Here is a 20,255-nt window from a genome sequence, read left to right as displayed (position 1 = left end):
CACACGTGCCACAATCTTTACAGATTCTTTTTTTGTTGCTGCCTGTGCATAAAAGTCAGCTTCAGTGTTTCCCTGATACTTGGGTTTAGTCCTTTTAGTGTGAGCTTCAATTTTGGTGACAGACAACATTTTATGCCAGGACATATAAGACTTCCAGTAGTTTCACATAATTTCTGGAACACTTATAATACCTACCTATACAGACACAACATAAAAAAGGCTTAACGTTTGTTACTTCTTATTTGACAATGCTTCCCATGTAATTTAACATAACAAATACTCCTAATTAGTTTAATATCTCTCTTTTTATAAGGAAAGAGGACAAATCTTTGAGATATTTCAGGGGCCCTCTGAAATAACTCATATCTTAAAGTTAGTTCTAAGTCAGAAAGACTTCATATAGAATTTGATTTGGGGGAAGCTTGCCAAAAATATCAAAGAGGCTTTAAAACACTTAGTCAAATAGGTCACTGTGAAACAATGCTTATTTATCCATTTAACCAAAGTAACAATTAAAGACTTCATAGGCAAATATAGAAGGTTATATGGTTCTGAGCAAAATTTCACTCTTTTAACACCCAGAGGACTAGGTTTACTTAAGCAATCAAAGACCTGATAAAGATAAGACAAGACACTATATATATTTTTTGGTCAGATTCCTTCAAGGTAAAGAAAAACCTTTCCTAATCTCTTCTTATCAAGAGCAGACCAATAGAAAAAAACAAAAAAAACCTTTGTCCTTTTAACAGAGATAAAACCAAATTCCAATTTTGTTCCAGTTTACTTTTGATACTTAAGCTCATTTACTTAATTAAATTGATTCCAATCTTATTTAGTCCTGACCACACATAAAATTCCTTTCCAAAGATTCCTTTTTTCACAAAACTTACAATTTTCTATGTCCATTTTAGTTTGTGCCTTGTTTTCTTTCCCATTTAGAAATAACCAGCCTTATGGAAAATCACTTTCGTTTTCCTTAACAAACACATCTCTGTACCCTATAACTTTTCTTACCCCAAAACATATCCCATTTCTATTGCTATATCGGGTAGCTTTAACCAATATATTAATTAGAATTCTTAGTCCTTTGAAATCTTAATTTTTTAGTGAAAATAAAGAAGTAAACAATTCTGAACTGTATTAACATTTTGTGGCTTGGCAAACTTAAAAATACATTTTATAATTTCTAGAAATATATGTTACTTTATAGAATAATCTTTCAATAAAGCATAAGGTATATTTATTAATAAACCCAAACATACTTAGTCTCTGTAGTAAGAGGTAAAAAATATGCAAACTTAGACTTGTTCAGCAGTTAATGTTTTAGTATTTTATCTTATTTGGAAATGACTAAACATTCAATGAATTCTCATCATTTAATTTAACTTAGCAAAACTCTAAGAGTGTAAATTACCAAAGAGATTTAGGAAACTATTTAGGTAGACAAACCACAAAACAATTATTGTTAAAAAGTTCACCTAAACACTCTTATTTCACACCTATTTAATTCTTTTGTTCTTAAATAATCATACTTAGATTACTCATGAAAATTTCATGAGTCATTAAAGCATTTAGTCATTATCCTAAGGTCTTTTGTCTGTTTTGTTTGTGTGTTTTCTGACAAACATTGCAAAAGAGACATTAGCTAGTAAACCCAGTAGAACAAAAAGTTGTTTTTCTGCATTATATTTTATGCTAACTCTGAAGATATACCCGTATTAATTAAATCAACAAGCTTAAAATTAGCTTTTACAATATTTAGTAAAGATTATTCTAGATCATGTGAACGTGAGAAACATTTGGGTTAGTTTTTGTTATATTTTTAACAATTTTTATATAAGTACTAGTTTGTTTAAGCCAATTAGAGCTCTTTTACAAATATCGATTTTGGCAACATAATCTGGAGGTAGAAAGATACCATATTTATAAAGTAGACATACAGACAGACAAAACCAGAGATCTCATAGTTTTCATTTTAAAACTTTAGTCATGAATCAGGTACAATACAAAACTCACTAGTTTATAAATAACAGAATTAATTAAGTGTACTCATTCAGATGGCTAAAGTCTTTTTTTATTTGTGGAGAAGACTTTTAAGATCTGTATTTGCCCTTGACAAGCGATTTTAAGGAGACTGTTCAGGCAAGAGAGTCTTTTAGCAGTTTGTGTTTGAAGAGGTCCCTTTCCTTTTTTTCTCCTTCTTCTTCTTTTTTTTTTTTAAGTTCTACAGACTAAGCTAATCCAGACTCATAATTTTAAGGGGCAGGGAAGGAAATGTAAGTTTTGTCCTAGGGAGTTTTGGAGTATATTTGTCTATTATCATAAGTCTTTGAGTAATCACTATTAATTTTTTTCTTAAGTAAAGGACAATTTTACTCTAATATCCTGATAATTTATAATATCTACAAGCATTTTAAGAGGGATGGGTGAGGCCTTGGGACGGGTAAAGTCAGGTGCGCTTTGACTTGCTTCTAGAATTGTATTTCTGATTTTATATAGATTTACAAGACAAAGACAGTTGTTTCTATTAGCCGTTGAATATTGGACTCCAGCTGATCTGTGCCCGGATTATTTGTAGGAGGTCCTGGAAAACTACTGAGGAAACAGGGTGATTTTTAAGAGCGGAATTTATGTTGGATTTTTAATTTTAATTTCTTTCATCATAATAAGGAATTTCTTAATATTCATTATAATTTTTTTCCTTTCAATTTGATCCTCCCATAAGTACCAATATGAGAGATGTTTATGATGAGAGCTCTCACAAAATTTTTTCCTTTTAAATACAGCCAATTTATTTATTTATTTGTTTTTCTTGTTTTTTATTGGGGTATAGTTGTTTTACAATGTTGTGTTGGTTTCTACTGTACAGTGAAGTGGAGTTCCCTGTGCTATACAGCAGGTTCTCATTAGTTATCTGTTTTATACATAGTAGTGTATATATGTCAATCCCAATCTCCCAATTCATTCCACCCCAATTTCCCCCCTTGGTGTCCATACGTTTGTTTTCTATGTCTATGTCTCTATTTTTGCCTTGCAAACCGGTTCATATGTGAATACAGCCAATTTAAAGGATCCATCATCTGGTCATTGGCAAGTAGGATCTTACATTAATTGCAAACAGCAACTCAAACCAATAAGCTTTTTTTTTTTTTTTACTGCTTAATCAAAAATGCAAGAGATATATCACAAGAGATTATTTAGCCCTCACAAGATCCAGAAAGTTCATTCCCAGAGTTAGCCTAAAAAAGTAAAAGCCCTTTGTTGCTACAGGTGGTACGAATGGTATAGTGAGAACAATCTCTCTAGTGTCCCACAAAAATGTGGGGCACTCCAGCCATAAACCCATTAATTAATGGCACCAGGCAGGCACTACTGGAATGGGGCTTTTCCAGTACTAACAAGCAATAAAAGTTGAGATGACAAATGCCCCTTATGGGCCAGGACCCCTTATGATAAACTCCTCTGAGAGCTGGCACAACCAGACGATGAGAGTGCTGGTAACTTCATGACTTGGAACCCCAGTCTATTCAACTAGCCACCAGATACACCCCAGTAAATGCACCTTCTGGATGACAGACCAGAGAGAATATTCTCACTGGGCAAAATGCCAGGCTCTCAAGACATAAAAGAAGACGGAAGGTAAAACCTCATCTCGTTTTTACATAGAGGAACCACAGCAAAGTTTGTCTAAATAGACGCGGGTCTGGTGACAGCTGTTAACAATCTGTGAGGCTGGCTTGAACAGCAGGCTTATAGGCTCTATGCCTACTGTACTGCCCTATGGTTTTCTCCTTATGACAAATGACACAACATAGACAAAGTAAAACACTGACCATGTTTGAGAAGAACAGAATCCTAAAGTTTTCCTAAGTCTAAGGAACTAGCTACACAAATATTTTCTCCTGCTAACCTAAATTTAGAGAGAAAACAAGGGACTTTCACTACTTTCCCTTCCATCAGAGCTTGAAGGCAGCAATCTGGGAGGCTGACATGGTAAGAAATCTTACCTTCTGCGGCCTTTATCACATGTCCCAGGATCTCTCAGCTGCAGCAGCCTCAGGATGGGAAGCCTCCTGCCTGGCTTGCCAACTGTCAGGGAGGGGGAAATTTACCCCTCTACACCTCTTGAGTTCTTGTGGTTGGACTAATAACAAAATTGACACAAGACAGATTAACAGAAGAAAAAGAAACAAATTGTAATTCATGCACATGGAGGTTTCTTAGAAATGGGACCTAAGAAGTGGCCAAAAAAGGGCAGCTTTTATATTTTTAGATGAAAAAACAATAAAGTTTTGAGGAATGGACAGGACAAATAAACTTACATTTTGAGTGCTTAATTAGTGAAGAATATAAACAGAATTTGGGCTTGGGGTAGTAAATTAAAGAAGTAACAAGGTTTGTTTATATAGACTTCTCTGCCTGAATTCCCTATTTCTGGCTATAAGGGTACCCTTCTACCTCCAGATGCAGGGAGTGCATCTCTCACATGAGAGATTTCCTGCTTTCAGAGAGACATAAAGGAGGGTCAGACTGTCCCTCCTACGTTGGTCATTTCTTCAGTAACCGTAATATAAGGTAATCAATATGCCTTTGTGGCACATTTTGGGGCAGCCTGCCTTGAGCCCCAATGGGTGAGATGCACAGGAGCCACTCTGTTGACACTTTCTGCCTTGAACTGGTAGAGCCAGATCCCAATTCACTAAAAGAGCATTTTAGTTAGGTTATCTTGAGTATAATTTGGCAAATTCTAAGAGAAGGCTAGATTTTGGTGGGGAAGAAACAAAAATAAACATGGGCGTGGTTTAGATAGAAGGGCAGCTGGAAAAGACTGAAAGAGTCAGTGCATAACAAAATTCTAGGAACTCTGAGTTGCATCCAGGTGGGGGGAAAAAACACCTCCACACTAAAATTAAATAATAAATGCTCCAATGAGGACAAGATACTTAATTTTACTTGCTAAAGCAAATTTTTGACTGATTTGGTAGTGTTTTGTCTGAGAGCATTGCATTTTCTCTGACATATGCTGGATTTAAGAAAACATTCCTACATAGGAGGGTGATATTGTCTAGGTAAAAATAGTAACTGGCATTCATGAAACACCCCATATTTGCTAGTCATTTTGATGGGTGCTTTATACACAATATATACATTCCCACAGTCATGCAAGATAGGGTTTATCAAACTCAGTTGGCAAATGAAGAACTTGCAACATTCTCATGTTCACAAGGTTGTGACACAGCTAGACTAGACTCCTGGTCTAAATTTCTGTAGGGCACACACTGTTCCACCACTCCCACCCTGAAGCTGACCTTGCGTATCGTTATTCACTTTTCTTCTCACTACTCCATAGTGTATCTCAGGTGATTGAAGAAAAAAAAAAAGTTTGTGCCCAAAGTACTGGATTGGAATACATAGCCAGGACAATAAGAAAACCAAAATAAATGAAGGATATGAATAATGAAAGGAAGGATATACTATCTGGTAACAATGTGATCATCTATATATGCAGTGTCAGTTAACCTTGAAACATGGGGTCTCACAAAATTATCAGGCTCAGCCCATTTCCTGTAGTATGTAAGTCTTGCAGAACAGAAGTTACATTAGAAGCCAAGTTTGGGTGGTAGAGGAGAAATAATCAACATGTTTTGTTTCCTCTCTGAAAGCTCACCTCCTGTGTGAGTCCTCTACCTTGCTCTTCAGCTTCCCCATCTCACATCTTTCCTGAGACACAGACCCATTGTCCGTAAGATTTACAGTGGAGAGAGTACTCAGAAGTTTGCAGGGATGTGGCACTTCCCAGGAAACCATTCATTAAAGAGACAGGAGCTGAGACGAGGACCTAAATGAACGATGACTGAGGAGAACACCACCCAGTAGTGTAGGGAGTCTTGCAGAGACTTTCCCTAGCCTGATCTTAGACCTATGCCATCAGGCAGCCTCCTGCGAGGAAGTTCTCAAGGAGGTGAGGACCTTGTAGTAAGGGCAGTGGCAGAGGGAAGTTCCCAAGGGTCTGAAAGGAGTATAACTGAGAATCCTGTGTGAAACTGAGGGTGCCCTCCACCCCAGAACAGAGGGGGTGCCAGAGATCGCGGCCCTGTCGGTGGTGAGGTGAGGGGTAGCGCTCACTTCCTCCTAGGGAGCCTGAGGAAGGTGAGAGACTGCCTCCTGCGGCGAGCAGTCTCAGGGGTGAGGACTTCCAGGTTCTAGCAGGAACCGAGTCGAGGTGAGGAGCCTGTATGACGAATGGGAGACATCCCCCACCCCCTGCCTCCCCTCCAAAACCTCGCTCCTCTTCTAAGTCCTGGGAGGCCTTGTGCAGCGCAGTCAGGCTGAGGGAGATTTTGGCCCAGAGGCTTTCAGGCGGTGAGGGCCTTGGTTTACATGGGCAGCCCCAGTTCAGCACACGGAGGGGAAGATGCTAGCGAGAGTCTGGGTGAGGAAACTTAGGTGGAAAGTCCCAATGAGGCCCTGCTTGCCACTCTCAGAGGACCCAAGCATGGCAGTCAGGTGGAAGGAAGCCTTCCTTTCCTATTTGATAGATCAGGAAGCTGAGGGCCTTGCCCTGAAGGATTTCAAAGACGGAACTCTGAGTGAGGTCTGAGGGGACCTCAACCCCAGAACAGTGAAGTGGCACAGAACTTGTGGCTTCCGTCAAGCCTGGGAAGCCCCACGCAGGGCTATCAGGCTTACTTCCGAGAGGAGGGTCTCAGATGTGAGGGCGTTGGTTTGAGGGGAGGGGCCTCAAGTTAGCAGAGGAAAGCATCCCAAGTGTGGCCAGGAGTCAGGATAAGGACCCTATGTGAGGACTGAGGGAATTCCCGCCCTGCTGGCAGCCTGGGTTGTCTGTTCAACTGGTGATGTGATGACTGACACTCATTTTCTCCTATGGTATCACGGGGAGGGGAGGGTGGGGGGATGGAGGGAGGCGGGGAAGTGGGGATGGGAGGCCAGGGGTGGGGGGTGGGAGGCAGGAAGGCTGAGGGTGGTGGGGAGGCGGGAGGTGGGGGGTGAGAGATTTTGTTTATAAGGGATAGTTTATCCCCCACAGTAGGAGGATTTCCAGATCTTTCCAGTAGTTTAGTTGTCTGGAGGGAACACCCACAACTAGGGTATAAGAGAATCCATCCCCTATTCTCAGCCTTGGAGACCACTGGCAGCTGGGGAACCCTCACATCCTCCTGGGGTGGGGTGTGTCTCAGGAGACGCTGGCAGGAAGAGAGAAGTCCCAGACTATGCCAAGGGTCAAAGGAAGGGAAAGACGGAAGGGATCACCAATCATTGAATAGATAACAAAAAATCTAGACCCCACCTTTGCATTCAGAACTTGAAGGTTCAGGGCAGGGCTGTCAGGCTGAGGATCACCCTCACTTATTTACATCAAATGTAAGAGAGAAGAGTATAAAGTTAGTATGAATTGCAGCCACCAGTCAGCAGAGGGGAGGTGTACCAGGTACTACCTAGAGAACAGGTGAGTATCCTGAACGACAACTGAGCACCCAAGCAGCCCATGACAGAGAGGGCTCCACATAGCTCTCAGTTGGGTGCCCCCTGACAGAGAGAGGGGATAAGGAACCCCTTTACTTCCTCCTCTGGGGTCTCAGGGAAGTGGTGGATTTGGTTTGAGGTGTCAACTTCAAAGCACCAGAATAGAGGGGGCCCTGGACTTGCCAACAGTTGACATGATGATCCGGACTGTAAACTGAGAAGACTGTCACATCCCACAACAGAGGCTTCCGACTGGCAGCCCCGGCTGTTATCCCAGTATACCCCAGGCAGGGCTGGCAGGCTGCAGTCTAAGGTTCTAACATCCTCCACAGGGGTCTCAGGGGACAGGCTGAGCAGGAGAACAGGAGCCCTGTGGGTCCTCGGGCAGTGCCCTCCAGGACCCTGCAGAGGCGGCCTTGGTTAAAGCCAGGGAGGAATCTCCCCGCTGAAGGTGCTCACAGCATCTTATTCTCCTTCCTCCAGGTGTCCACATCTTCTGACCTCCTGGCTATACTCCTTCCTGCTGTCCTTGACCATGCCTCAGAGTCAGAAGAGTAAGGCCCACGCTGGTGATAAACGCCACCAGGCCGGAGGTGAGACCGCGTTGTGGGGGTGCCCAGGCCATAGCAGCAGCAGAAGAGGAGTCCACTGCCACCTCCTCTCCTCAGTGTGGAGGCACTACCCAAAGTCTGCCTGCTGCTGGGTCATGTAGCACTGCCCAGGAGCCTCAAAGAGCACCAACTACCACCACTACTTCTGCAGGCATTTCTTACACGATATCTGATGAAGCTTCCAACGGCCAACATGAGGATAGGGCAAGCGCCTATGAGGTCCCATCCTTCACTGAGAGCTCATGGACTGACTTTTTAACCAGGAAAGCTGGGTTGTTGGAGCAGCAGTTCCTTCTGTACAAGTATAAAATGAAACAGCCCATTATGAAGGAAGATATGCTGAAGATTGTCCACCAAAGCTACCATGACCGATTTGCTGAGATTCTCAAGAGAGCCTCTGAGCGCACTGAGATAGTCTTTGCAGTAGATGTGAAGGAAGTCGACTCAACCAGTCACTGCTACGATCTTGTCAGCAAATTGAAACTTCCCAACAATGGGAGGGTGCGTGGTGGAAGGGGGTTACCCAAGACCCGTCTCCTGATGAATCTCCTGGGTATGATCTTCATGAAGGGCAACTGTGCCACTGAGGAAGACATCTGGAAATTCCTGAGTATGATGCGAGTGTATGCTGGAAGGAAACATTTCATCTATGGGGAGCCCAGGTAGCTCATCACCAAAGATTTAGTGAGGCTGAAGTACCTGGAGTACCGCCAGGTGCCCGACAGCGATCCTCCGCGCTATGAGTTCCTGTGGGGCCCGAGAGCCCGCGCTGAAACCAGCAAGGGGAAAGTCCTGGAATTTTTGGCAAAGGTCAATGATACAGTTCCCAGTGCCTTTCCATCTTATTACAAAGAAGCTTCGCGAGATGAAGAAGAGAAAGCCAGAGCCATGGATCCAGCCAGGGCTGACACTACTGCCAGTCAGTGCACCTTCCAGGGCCATGCCCAGCAATATCTTCCCACCCCTGTTGAAGTCTGAGGTTTTTTTATCCCCCAGACAAGAAAATATAACATCACAATAGGGATTATATTCTTGAAAATGTGAAAGAATCCCACAGTAAAAGTTAGGATAATGGAATAGAAAAAAAAGTAAAACATGATCAATCTTAGTTTTCCTTGTTCCTTTTAATCTTTAGCTTTGTAAAAATAATTGATTTATACTCTGAGTTTCTTAGCTTCTTCAAGAAAGAGAAATTAAATCTTAATAAATTACACCTTGTGTTTACTGGCTCTTTTATTCACCAAACGTTGAGTATCTGCTCTTTGGAAGGTTCAGTGTTAGTACTGGGGATGCTAAGAAAGAAAATCCAGCCTCTACTCATAGAATTTTAGAGCCTGTGAGTTGCACTCATATGAGTAAGATACTGGAATATTCTCTATGATCTATAGGTAAAGTAAAAAGAATGGGTGAGGAGAGGGTGTTCCTTATGATAGCAGTTAAGTGTAAAATTCCTGAGCAAGGCAGTTTGGGACTTTAGGAAACTGCAAGTCCTCAGTGGAATGTAATTTTCATTCCCATTGTGTGGTGGGCTAGTTGAGGTCCTGGAAGTGGTGAGTAGAGGCCAAACCCTCCAACAGTATGCTTCAGAGTTGACAGAAAAAACCCTCTATTAGTCTGCTCAGGTTGCTATAACAATACCACAGACTGGGTGGCTTAAACAACAGCCATTTATTTTTCTCTATGGAAGTTGGGAAGTTCACAATCAATGTGCCAGTTGGTTCCATTCCTTGTGAGAGCTCTCTTCCTGGCTTGCAGACAGCAACCTTCTCTCTGTCCTCACATGGCAGAGAGAGTGAGTTCTGGTCTCTCTTGCTCTTCTTCTAAGACCACTAATTGCATCATGGGTGCCCCATCCTCATGACTTCATCTAAACCTAATTACTTCCCCAAGATTTCACCTCCAAATACCATCGTATGGAGGCGGGGTGGGGGGGGGCGGTGGTTAGGGCTTCAACATATGAATTTTGCGGGGACACAAACATTCGGTCTATAATGGAAAACTGCTGCTACAAGTTACTTTGGGATTGTGGGTAAACCATAGAAAAATCTCCACCTGGGGCAGGAAAGGAAGGTGTCCTTTGCTCTTGTTCTAGCACAGATTGTGCAAACTAGGTGCTCTACACACACTGTCTCCAGGGAGTTTCTGAAAAATAACGGGATGTCCCCTTAGGTGAGACGCCAAGAAACCACTGTGCTGGGACTCTTTGCCCCAAACTGAGAGAGCTAGAGTCTGCTCCATTATAAAGGCATTTTAATTAGGTTATCTTGAGTATAGTTTGGCAAACTCTCAAGTGAGGGATAGCTTTTAGACGAGGGTATAATGAATGAAAACAGAGGTGGTTTGGATGGAAGGGCACCTGGAAGGGATGGTAGGACTTGTTCTTTGACACCAATCTAGGAGCTTGAGCTGCATCCAGCTGGGGAAAACAACTCCACATCTGAATTAAATGATAAATACTCTAATTGGGAACGTTAGTTTCACCAACTAGAGAGAATTTTTGGTCGATTCAGTGTTCTTTTTCTAAGAATATTGTATATTCTTTGAAATTTTCTGGATTAAAAAAAAAATTCCAAGGGAGGTGAATTTTGATAATCTGAGATCAAAATAATATTAATAACTGCTATTCTTTAAACAGTGGGTGATATTTGCTAGTCCTCTTGCCATGTGGTATATATAGTACATACATTGCAACAGTCTTATAAGATAGGGCTTACCAAACTTGGCAGATGAAGAACTCACAATTTTTTCAAGTTCACAAGACTGGTTATTAGCAGAGCTGGGAAGAGACCCCTGGTCTGAATTTGTCTAGAGGCCACACTGTTACACTCCTCCCAGCCTGAGGCAGACCTGTCTCTTAATTCACTTTTCTTTGCACTATTCCAAAATATCTCAAGCAATAAAAAGGCACTTGTAGCCAAAGTGCTAAAAGCAGGCCTACTGAAGGGAAGAGTAAACATGAGAATAAATCAATATTTGGGGATTGTCCCTGGGTTTCATTTTCCTAGGATCTTACTGAGAGCTAACTGTCTAGAAGCTGGTATTTTGTCCAGCTCCAGTTCTTTCTACCATTACAGCAGCCTTCTCCCGGGACTTCCCCAGTGTGTCCTTCTTCCAGCTCTGGAACCTGACCTGCTGACCAGCTCTTCTCTGCAGCTCCTCTAAGGGCTACACTCTGCTCTCAGTGGAGCAGACAGCCCCTATCCCCTGCTGTCTCCCTGACTTAGAGCATCCCAACTCCCTGGAGATCACTTCCTTCACCATGGATGTGTATCATCTTTATTTTCCTGTTTATGTGGTAATTTGGAGATTTTCATTTCTTTTTCTCATTGTCTCTCTGTCTCTTTGTCTCTCTTTTCATTATTTTTCAAATGTCGTCTCTATTAATAGATGGTTTAAATAGCTTCTGAGTATAAGTTTGTGAATCACTTGTTTATACATTTACTGCTGTGTATCAAGTTTGCAAGTAGGAGTTTTTATATTTTGTGAATCAAATTGGGAAACATTCACTCTTATTTTTGATCTAGAATAAGGTAACATGGCATTGGAATAGGTGTTACTTTAGAAAAGTGAAATAAGTCAGTAGTAAAACTGTTGGCATCAAGAAATAGAGCAAAATAAAGTAAAAGATTATCAATTCATCTCTTCCTTATCTTCTTTAGTCTGTTATTCAGTAAAAATTAAATGACACATACCTGGATTTGTTTAGCTTAAGAATTTAGGAGAAATTAAATCTTAATAAATTAGATAATATGCTCCCTGGCTCATTTATTCCCTTAACATTAATTGGGCATCTGCTCTTTGGAATACACTGTGTTATTTCTGGGGATGCTAGGATCTTTGTGTCTAGCAGCAGTAATCTTACAAAGAAGATGGTAAGATATATGGTAAACCAGAGAGACAATTAAAAAGAGTGAGGGAGTTGAGGTCCAGATAAACACAGTGAAGTGGGAGTTAAGTTTAAATGCTCCAAGGTACATCCATTTGGGAAACTGCAAGTTCTTCAGATTAAAGTTTAACTTTAGCTATGTCATGTGGAGTTAAGTGGGAGTGAGGAACAAGGGCCAGCTCTTCACATGGTGTGTCTCAGAGTTGAGAGACTTAAGCTTGGAGGGCAAAATGACTTTTGAATCCTGGATAAACTAGAAAGAAATTCTCCATTGGCAGAGGTAAGGTAGGTATTCTGGGCCCTTTTCCATTACATTTGAACACAGTTTGCAAAGTAATTGTTACACCTGTATCTCATGTCCACACAAAAACCTGCACAATTTTTGATAAGCTGTACTTTCATTTCATTCAGTTCAAAATATTTTTTTCAAATTTCTCTTGAGATTTCTTCTTATACTCATGTGTTGTTTAAAAGTGTTTTGTTTAAACTCCATGGTTTGGGGATTTTCCAGTTATCTTTCTGTTATTCATTTCTAGTTTAATTCCATTACTGTCTGAGACAGAAATTGTGTGATTTCTATTCTTTTAAATTTGTGAAGATATAGTTTATGGCCCAGAATGTAGTCTATACTGGTGAATGCTCCGTGTGAGCTTGAGAAGTATGTGTCTTCTGCAGTTGGATGAAGCAGTCTATAGATGTCAATTATGTCCAGTTGATAAGTGATGTTGATGAGTTCAACTATGTCCTTACTGATTTTCTGCCTGCTGGTTCTGTCCATTTCTGATAGAGGGGCACAGAAGTCTCCAACTATAATATTGGATTCATCTATTTCTCCTTACAGTTCTATCAATTTTTCCCTCACACGTTTTGATGCTCTCATTAGGCAAATACACATTAAGGATTGTTATGCCTTCTTAGAGATTTGACACCTTTATCATTATGTAATTCCCTTCTTAATCCCTGATAACTTTCTGTGCCCTGAACTCTGCTCTGTCTGAAATCAATATAGCCACTCCCACTTTATTTTGATTAATATTAGCAGGGTATATCCCTCTTCATTCCTTTACTTTTAATCTATGTGTATCTTTGTATTTAAAATGGGTTTCTTTCTCTAAACAACATATAGTTGGGATTTGTTTTTTGATCCACAATGAAAATCTCTGCCTTTTAATTGGTGTTTTTAGACTGTTGATATTCAAAGTAATTATTGATGTGAATGGGTTAATATCTACCATATTTGTTACTGTTTGCTGCCCTTTTTTCTCTTATTTTTGTTTTATACTCTTTTTCCACCTTTTGTGATTTTTACGTTAATTAACTTTATTGGGGGAATCATTTCACAATGTACATGTATATCAAAACATCACATTTCACACCTTAAATGTATATAATGTTTGTCATTCATACCTCACTGAAACTGGAAAAAATTAGTTGAGCATTGTATGTGATTCCATTTTCTATTCTTTATCGTATCAATTATTTTTTTAAAATTTCTTTTCAGTGGTTGCCCTAGTGTTTTCAGTATACATTTATACCAAATCCAAGTTCACTTTGCAATAACACTACATCACTTTACAGATAGTGCAAGTAGCTTATAATCACAAAGTGTTCCTAATTTTTCCCTCCTGTCCCTTGTATTATTTCTATTATTCATTTCACTTATACATAGGCCATAATCATCAAATACATGGTTGTAATTATTGTTTTGAACAAACTGATATCTGTTAGATCAATTATGAATAAGAAAAATATAAGTTTTCTTTCACTCTCATTTATTCTTTCTCTAATTCTCTTCTCTTTATATGGATTCTACATCATTTTCCTTCTTTGTGAAGGACCTCTTTTATTTCTTTCAAGGTCAATCTACTAGCAACAAATTCCCTCAATTTTTGTTTGTCTGAGAAAGTCTTAATTTGTTCTTCACTTTTGAAGGATAATTTTGCAGGACAGAGAAATCCTCTATTTTTCCTCTCAACACTTTAAATATTTCACTCCACTCTTTTCTTGTTTGCGTGGTTTCTGAGGAATAGTCAGATGTAACTCTTATCTTTGCTCTTCTACAGATAGGTTGTTTTTCCTCTGGCTTCTTTTAAAATTTCTCTTTATCTTTGATTTTCTCCAGTTTGATGTGTGGGTTTTTCCGACACTACCAAGCAGTTCTCCAATTCTCAGCGGACAGTGACTGGCTGCCCTACAAATTTAACTCAATTCTGACACTATCTACCTGAAGAATGCATCACATCCCCCAGGTTAAAGATTCAGTCCCACATGACTGAATCTACTTCAAATGCCAATCACAAGTCCCAGTTTGCTACCTGTACTTCTGACCTACTAGCTACGAAGTTCACAAGTGATTCTCAGTGCCACGCCCCTCTTAAACTGGACGGGATGGCTATATGGAACTGGAATTGTTTATTTCCCTTGTCCCACATGGAAGGATAGAGAAGGCTAAAGTTGGGTATTTTATTTCTCCCAGACCAGTTGGGCTCTGATAAAACTCCAATAGATTAGTGTCTGATAATATAGTTTCTTCTGAGGGGAGGCACTGTTACGAAAAGAATGCTCTGGCATATGTCAAACGATTACTTTTCCCTCCCTTTGAAGGAAACCCAAAGGGATTTCTTTTCTAGTCTTCACTGTGACAATCTGGTAGAGCTCCTGGAGGTAAAATTCACAACAATGTAGAGAGGTTTTTTTGTTTTTTTTTTTAAGATTTAATTGTATTTATTTTTGGCTGCGTTGGATCTTTGTTGCTGCATGCGGGTAGCTGCGGCAAGTGGGGGCTACTCTTCGTTTCAGTGCATGGGCTTCTGCTTGCGGTGGCTTCTCTTGTTGCAGAGCACAGGCTTTAGGCACACGGGCTTCAGTAGCTGCGGCACTCGGGCTCAGTAGTTCTGGCACGCAGGCTCTAGAGCGCAGCCTCAGTAGTTGTGGCCACAGGCTTAGTTGCTCCATGGCATGTGGATCTTCCCGGATCAGGGCTCGAACCCGTGTCCCCTGCATTGGCAGGTGGATTCTTATCCACTGCACCACCAGGGAAGTCCCTGTAGAGAGGTTTTAATTCTCAGACTTTTCCACAATGAGCTGCCAAGAAATTTTTCAATTACAGTTCAGGTTTTCCTACCCTGGCACGGTTCCCATGGAGGTTTCTGCTCTGGTAAGTTCTGATTCTCTGTATTGACCTATCTGCCTTTCCAATTAGAGGGGCAGCAGTTTGCTCTGTGTTCTAACCTCTCTGGCAGATCTAACAAAATTTATTGATTTTTTAGTTTTTTATTTGCTGTTAGGATGGAATGATGACTTCTAAGCTCCTCACATGTCAGACAGGAAACTGTAACTTTATTATTTCTTCAGTTATTCTTTCTGCCCCTTTCTCTCCTCTGAGACTCCTATTATATGTATGCTTTCATAATTGATAATGTTCTACAGGTCTCTTAGGCACTGTTCATTTTTCTTATTTTGTTCTTTCTGTTCCTGAGATTATATAATCTCAATTGACCTATCTTCAGGTTTATTGAGTCTTTCTTTGGCCTGCTCTGATCCCCTACTGAATCCCTCTAGTGTATTTTTTATTTCTGTTATTGTACTTCTCAACTCCAGAATTTCTATTTTGTTCATTTTAATAATTTCTAAATCTTGGTTTATATTCTTTATTTGGGGAGACATAATTCTCACAGTTCCTTGTTCCTGGTTTCCCTTATCTCTTTGATAATATTTAAATAGTTGATTTAAGTTCTTTGTCTAGTAAGTTCAATGTACGGGTTTCCTCCTGTACAGTTTCTATTAATTTCCTTTTTTCCATACTTTTCATTGCATACCTCATGATTTTTTTTGAAAACTAGACATTTTGAATATTATGTCAACTTTGAAATCAGATTCTTCTCCCATTCATGGCTTATTTTTGCTTCTTGCTGTGGTTTCTGTTTGTTTGCTTCATTAATTTTCTGAACTAACTTTTTAAGATATGTGTTCTTTGTAATGAGTGGTCACTGACATCTCTGTTCAATTAGGTTATTGGTCAGCTAGTGATTTGACATAGATTTCCTTAATGCCTGGAATAAAAAATATAAAACACCTCCATTCTTTGCAGATGGGCTCTATATGTCTGTGTTGGAGCATGCCTTCCACAGTCAGTTGGGCAATTTACAACTTTGCCTATACTTCTGCTTGCATGGAGCCGAACTGTGAGCCTGAGGTGAGAGATTAGGGCCTTTCAGGTATATTTTTTAGCATTAACTAGTCCTGGGCATTCATATGATCTTCTAGATTCCCAGGAATATGTGGTAGCTTTTCAAAGCTCCTTTCCCCCAAAGCATCTCACTCTTTAACCTTTCTTCCCATGCTTTTTGGTTTGCCTAAGATTTGTTCCAACTGTTATCCTTCAGGCATCAGTGGCTTATCTTTAAATGTTTTCGACAAACAGTGCACAGAAAAATGCCTTCTCCCTGGGAAAGTTTAGAGTTTGGAGAAATAAAAGGAGTCCTTTGAACTCATCCTTCAGGGAGCCATTACATAGGCCAAAACAACCACAATTTCCTGAGAACAGGTCCATTTTGCTCTCTCTAGCATGAGGAACCCATATCTGGAAAGCTGGCTCCCTTCCTTAAGGCCAGTACTCATTGGAGGAGCCAGGTAAGAGGTAGGTGAAAATTCCACGAAGTTCTCTTATCAAGATTCAGCTCCCTTGCCTTTTATTTTTCCTGGTCAATTTTTTAAATTGAAGTATAGTTGATTTACAATGTTGTACAATGTTGTACTTCCTGGTGTACAGCAAAATGATGCAGTTATACATATATATATATTCTTTTTCATATTCTTTTCCATTATGGTTTATTACAGGATATTGAATATAGTTCTCTGTGCTATACAGTAGGACCTTGTTGTTTATCTATTTTATATATAGTGGTTTGTATCTGCTAATCCCAAACTCCTAATTTATCCCTCCCTCACCCCCCTTTCCCCTTTGGTAACCATAAGTTTGTTTTCTATGTCTGTGGGTCTGTTTTGTAAATAAGTTCATTTGGGTTATATTTTAGATTCCACATATAAGTGATATCATATGGTATTTGCTTTCTCTTTCTGACTTATTTCACTTAGTATGATAATCTCTAGTTGCATCCATGTTGCTGCAAATGGCATTATTTCATTTTTTTACAGCTGAATAGTATTCCATTGTATATATGTACCACATATTCTTTATCCAGTCACCTGTCAATGGACATTTAGGTTGTTTCCATGTCTTGGCTATTGTGAATAGTGCTGCTATAACCATCGGGGTGCATGTATCTTTTTGAATTAGAGTTTTCCCTGGATATATGCCCAGGAGTGGGATTGCTAGATCATATGGCAACTCTATTTTTAGTTTTTTAAGGAACCTCCATACTGTTTTCCATGTGGCTGCACCAATTTACATTCCCACCAACAATGTAGGAGAGTTCCCTTTTCTCCACACCCTCTCCAGCATCTGTTATTTGTAGACTCTTTAATGATGGCCATTCTGACTGCTGTGAGGTGGTACCTCATTGTAGTTTTGATTTGCATTTCTCTAATAATTAGCAATGTTGAGCATCTTTTCATGTGCCTATTGGTCATCTGTATGTCTTCTTTGGAGAAATGTCTATTTAGGTCTTCTGCCCATTTTCTGATTGGGTTTTTTGGTTTTATGTTATTGAATTGTATGAGCTGTATGTATATTTTGGAAATTAAGCCCTTGTTGGTCGCATTATTTGCAAATATTTTCTCCAAGTCCGTATGTTGTCTTTTTGTTTTGTTTATGGTTTCCTTTGCTGTGCAAAAGCATCTAAGTTTGATTCGGTTCCATTTGTTTAGTTTTCCTTTTATTTCTATTGCCTTGGGAGACGGACCTAAGAAAACATTGGTATGATTTATGTCACAGAATGTTTTGCCTATGTTCTCTTCTAGGAGTTTTATGGTGTCATGTCTTATCTTTAAGTCATTAAGCCATTTTGAATTTATTTTTGGATATGGTATGGGGGTGTGTTCTAATTTCATTGATTTACATGCAGCTGTCCAGCTTTCCCAACACCACTCACTGAAGAGACTGTCTTTTCTCCATAGTATATTCTTGCCTCTTTTGTTGAAAATTAATTGACATAGGGGGGTGGGTTCATTTCTGGGCTCTCTGTTCTCTTCCATTGATCCATGTATCTGTTTTTGTACCAATACCACACTGTTTTGATTACTGTAGCTTTGCAGTACTGTCTGAAGCCTGGGAGGGTTATGTGTCCTGCTTTATTCTCTTTCCTAAGAATTGCTTTGGCAATTCTGGGTCTTTTATGGTTCCATATAAATTTTAGGATTATTTGTTCTAGTTCTGTGAAAAATGTCAAGGGTAATTTGATAGAGATCACATTAAATCTGTAGATTGCTTTAGGTAGTATGGCCATTAAAACAATATTAATTCTTCCAGTCTAAGTCAGCTCCCTTTTTAAATTAAGTAGTCTCCTCAGCTGTAAAACTATGATTAATTTTTAGAGTTTTAATAAAGTTTATTCTGACAGTTTTTGCCAGTTTCTTAGATGCTTTTGTTTCAGAATAGTGTTCTGGAATTCTCTACTCCACCATTTTCACGGAATTTACTCCATTCCCCTATTTTTAAGGTGAAACAATCTTAAGTTCTATGATTGTGAAGTGTTTTTTATAATACAAACATTTTCTTCTGCATGTTTGAAGTGAGAATGGTGAAAGGCTTATATACCACTGGCTCAAGAAAAAAAAAGTTGCTGAATATCATTGGGTATATATAATAGGATGTTAAACAACTTAATAGTAAAGACTTTAATGATTAATTTTTAGTTTTCTCAGCATTCTTTCTGGTCTCAATGAATTAACCCTTTAAAAGCTAAAAATTGTTTAAAAACAAGTACTTTCTTCAACAATACTGTTTAAATCATATAGTACTTTTTAAGTACATTTTTTCCTAAGATCATAAATTGTTTTCTGTGAGTTAGTTTTTCCATCACTTTTAACATTTCTGAATTAGTGAGGCAAATTATTTTTCATACCGACACAATTTAAATGCATAGCTAAGTGGTTTACAAAATATCACACAGAATTGGTAATGACATTAATATTATAAAATGGATCTACAATTGCATAGCCTAAAGAATGATGAAATCATTAATTTTCCTTGGAAAGCTATAGATACACCTACAATGTGGCCATGGACAGGTTATGTAAATAAAGTAACCTATCCACAATGTCACACATGTAATTGTTAGAATATTTTAAAATAATGATTTCAAAAAACGGAAATATATAAACTATTTCAGCATGTTGGGCTCCATGTCAGATAATAAAATAGTAATACCCATTCTTACAAAGAATGTATATAGTGAATACTGACAGAAGGCCCATGAGAATTAATACGTACAATTGCTTCTCTCACTGCATGAAAAGTTTGTGGAAATTGAAATTTAAACCATAGTGCTAAAATACGGCATGGGTCCAAGGCACCTGCTATCCATGAATACAATACTGATCTTGAGGCAATATTTGGAAATTTAAAAGTTTGGCATTTAAGTATTATAGGGATAGCACATATTATAGCAAGATTTTTTAAAACAATTAAATGTGACTACTTCATGATATGGTCCAATGGTGTATAAAATTTCTTCTAGAGAAACAAAGAATGTTTTTGGACCAATGCATAAAACAGAAACTAAAATTTCCTCCTTTGCCTGCCAGTCATGTGATCATACTTATTAAACAGTCTTTCAAACTCTCAAAATACTCATTCTTTTTTAGTTTTTACAAATGGGGAGTTATTCATTTTGCAAATAAGAGATATTCATTTTTTGATTTGTTGTTGGTCCAGCATAAATTCTTATATATAGTGAGGGGAGGGGGATTCTTAAATTGCAGGAAACTAAGTAAATTTCTTAACTCAACAAAATCTTTAAAATAATATGTCACACTATTCTTTACAAAATGAAAGTATCACATTATATAACATTATTTTGTCAAGCCATACCAAACATAGAGCACAAATTATATTTATGTAGATTAAAATGATTATACTTACCTATAACTGAGTTAAAATTTTAATCTGAGTACCACTTCACCAGTCAGAATGACCATCATTAAAAAGTCTATAGGGGGACTTCCCTGGTGGCACAGTGGTTAAGAATCCACCTGCCAATGCAGGGGACACGGGTTTGAGCCCTGGCCCAGGAAGATCCCACATGCCATGGAGCAACTAAGCCTGCGAGCCACAAGTACTGAGCCCATGTGTCACAACTACTGAAGCCCGT

General features: G+C 39.2%; 1 pseudogene; it reads left to right on the top strand.

Annotated features, from left to right (window-relative positions):
* The first annotated feature begins 8,020 nt into the window (after positions 1–8,020).
* LOC115849870 (melanoma-associated antigen B5-like) lies at positions 8,021–9,074 on the top strand (annotated as a pseudogene).
* Positions 9,075–20,255: the final 11,181 nt, after the last annotated feature.

Source organism: Globicephala melas, chromosome X, assembly GCF_963455315.2.
Source record: "Globicephala melas chromosome X, mGloMel1.2, whole genome shotgun sequence".
Classification (NCBI taxonomy): domain Eukaryota; kingdom Metazoa; phylum Chordata; class Mammalia; order Artiodactyla; family Delphinidae; genus Globicephala; species Globicephala melas.
This window is presented reverse-complemented; position numbering and strand designations above follow the sequence as displayed.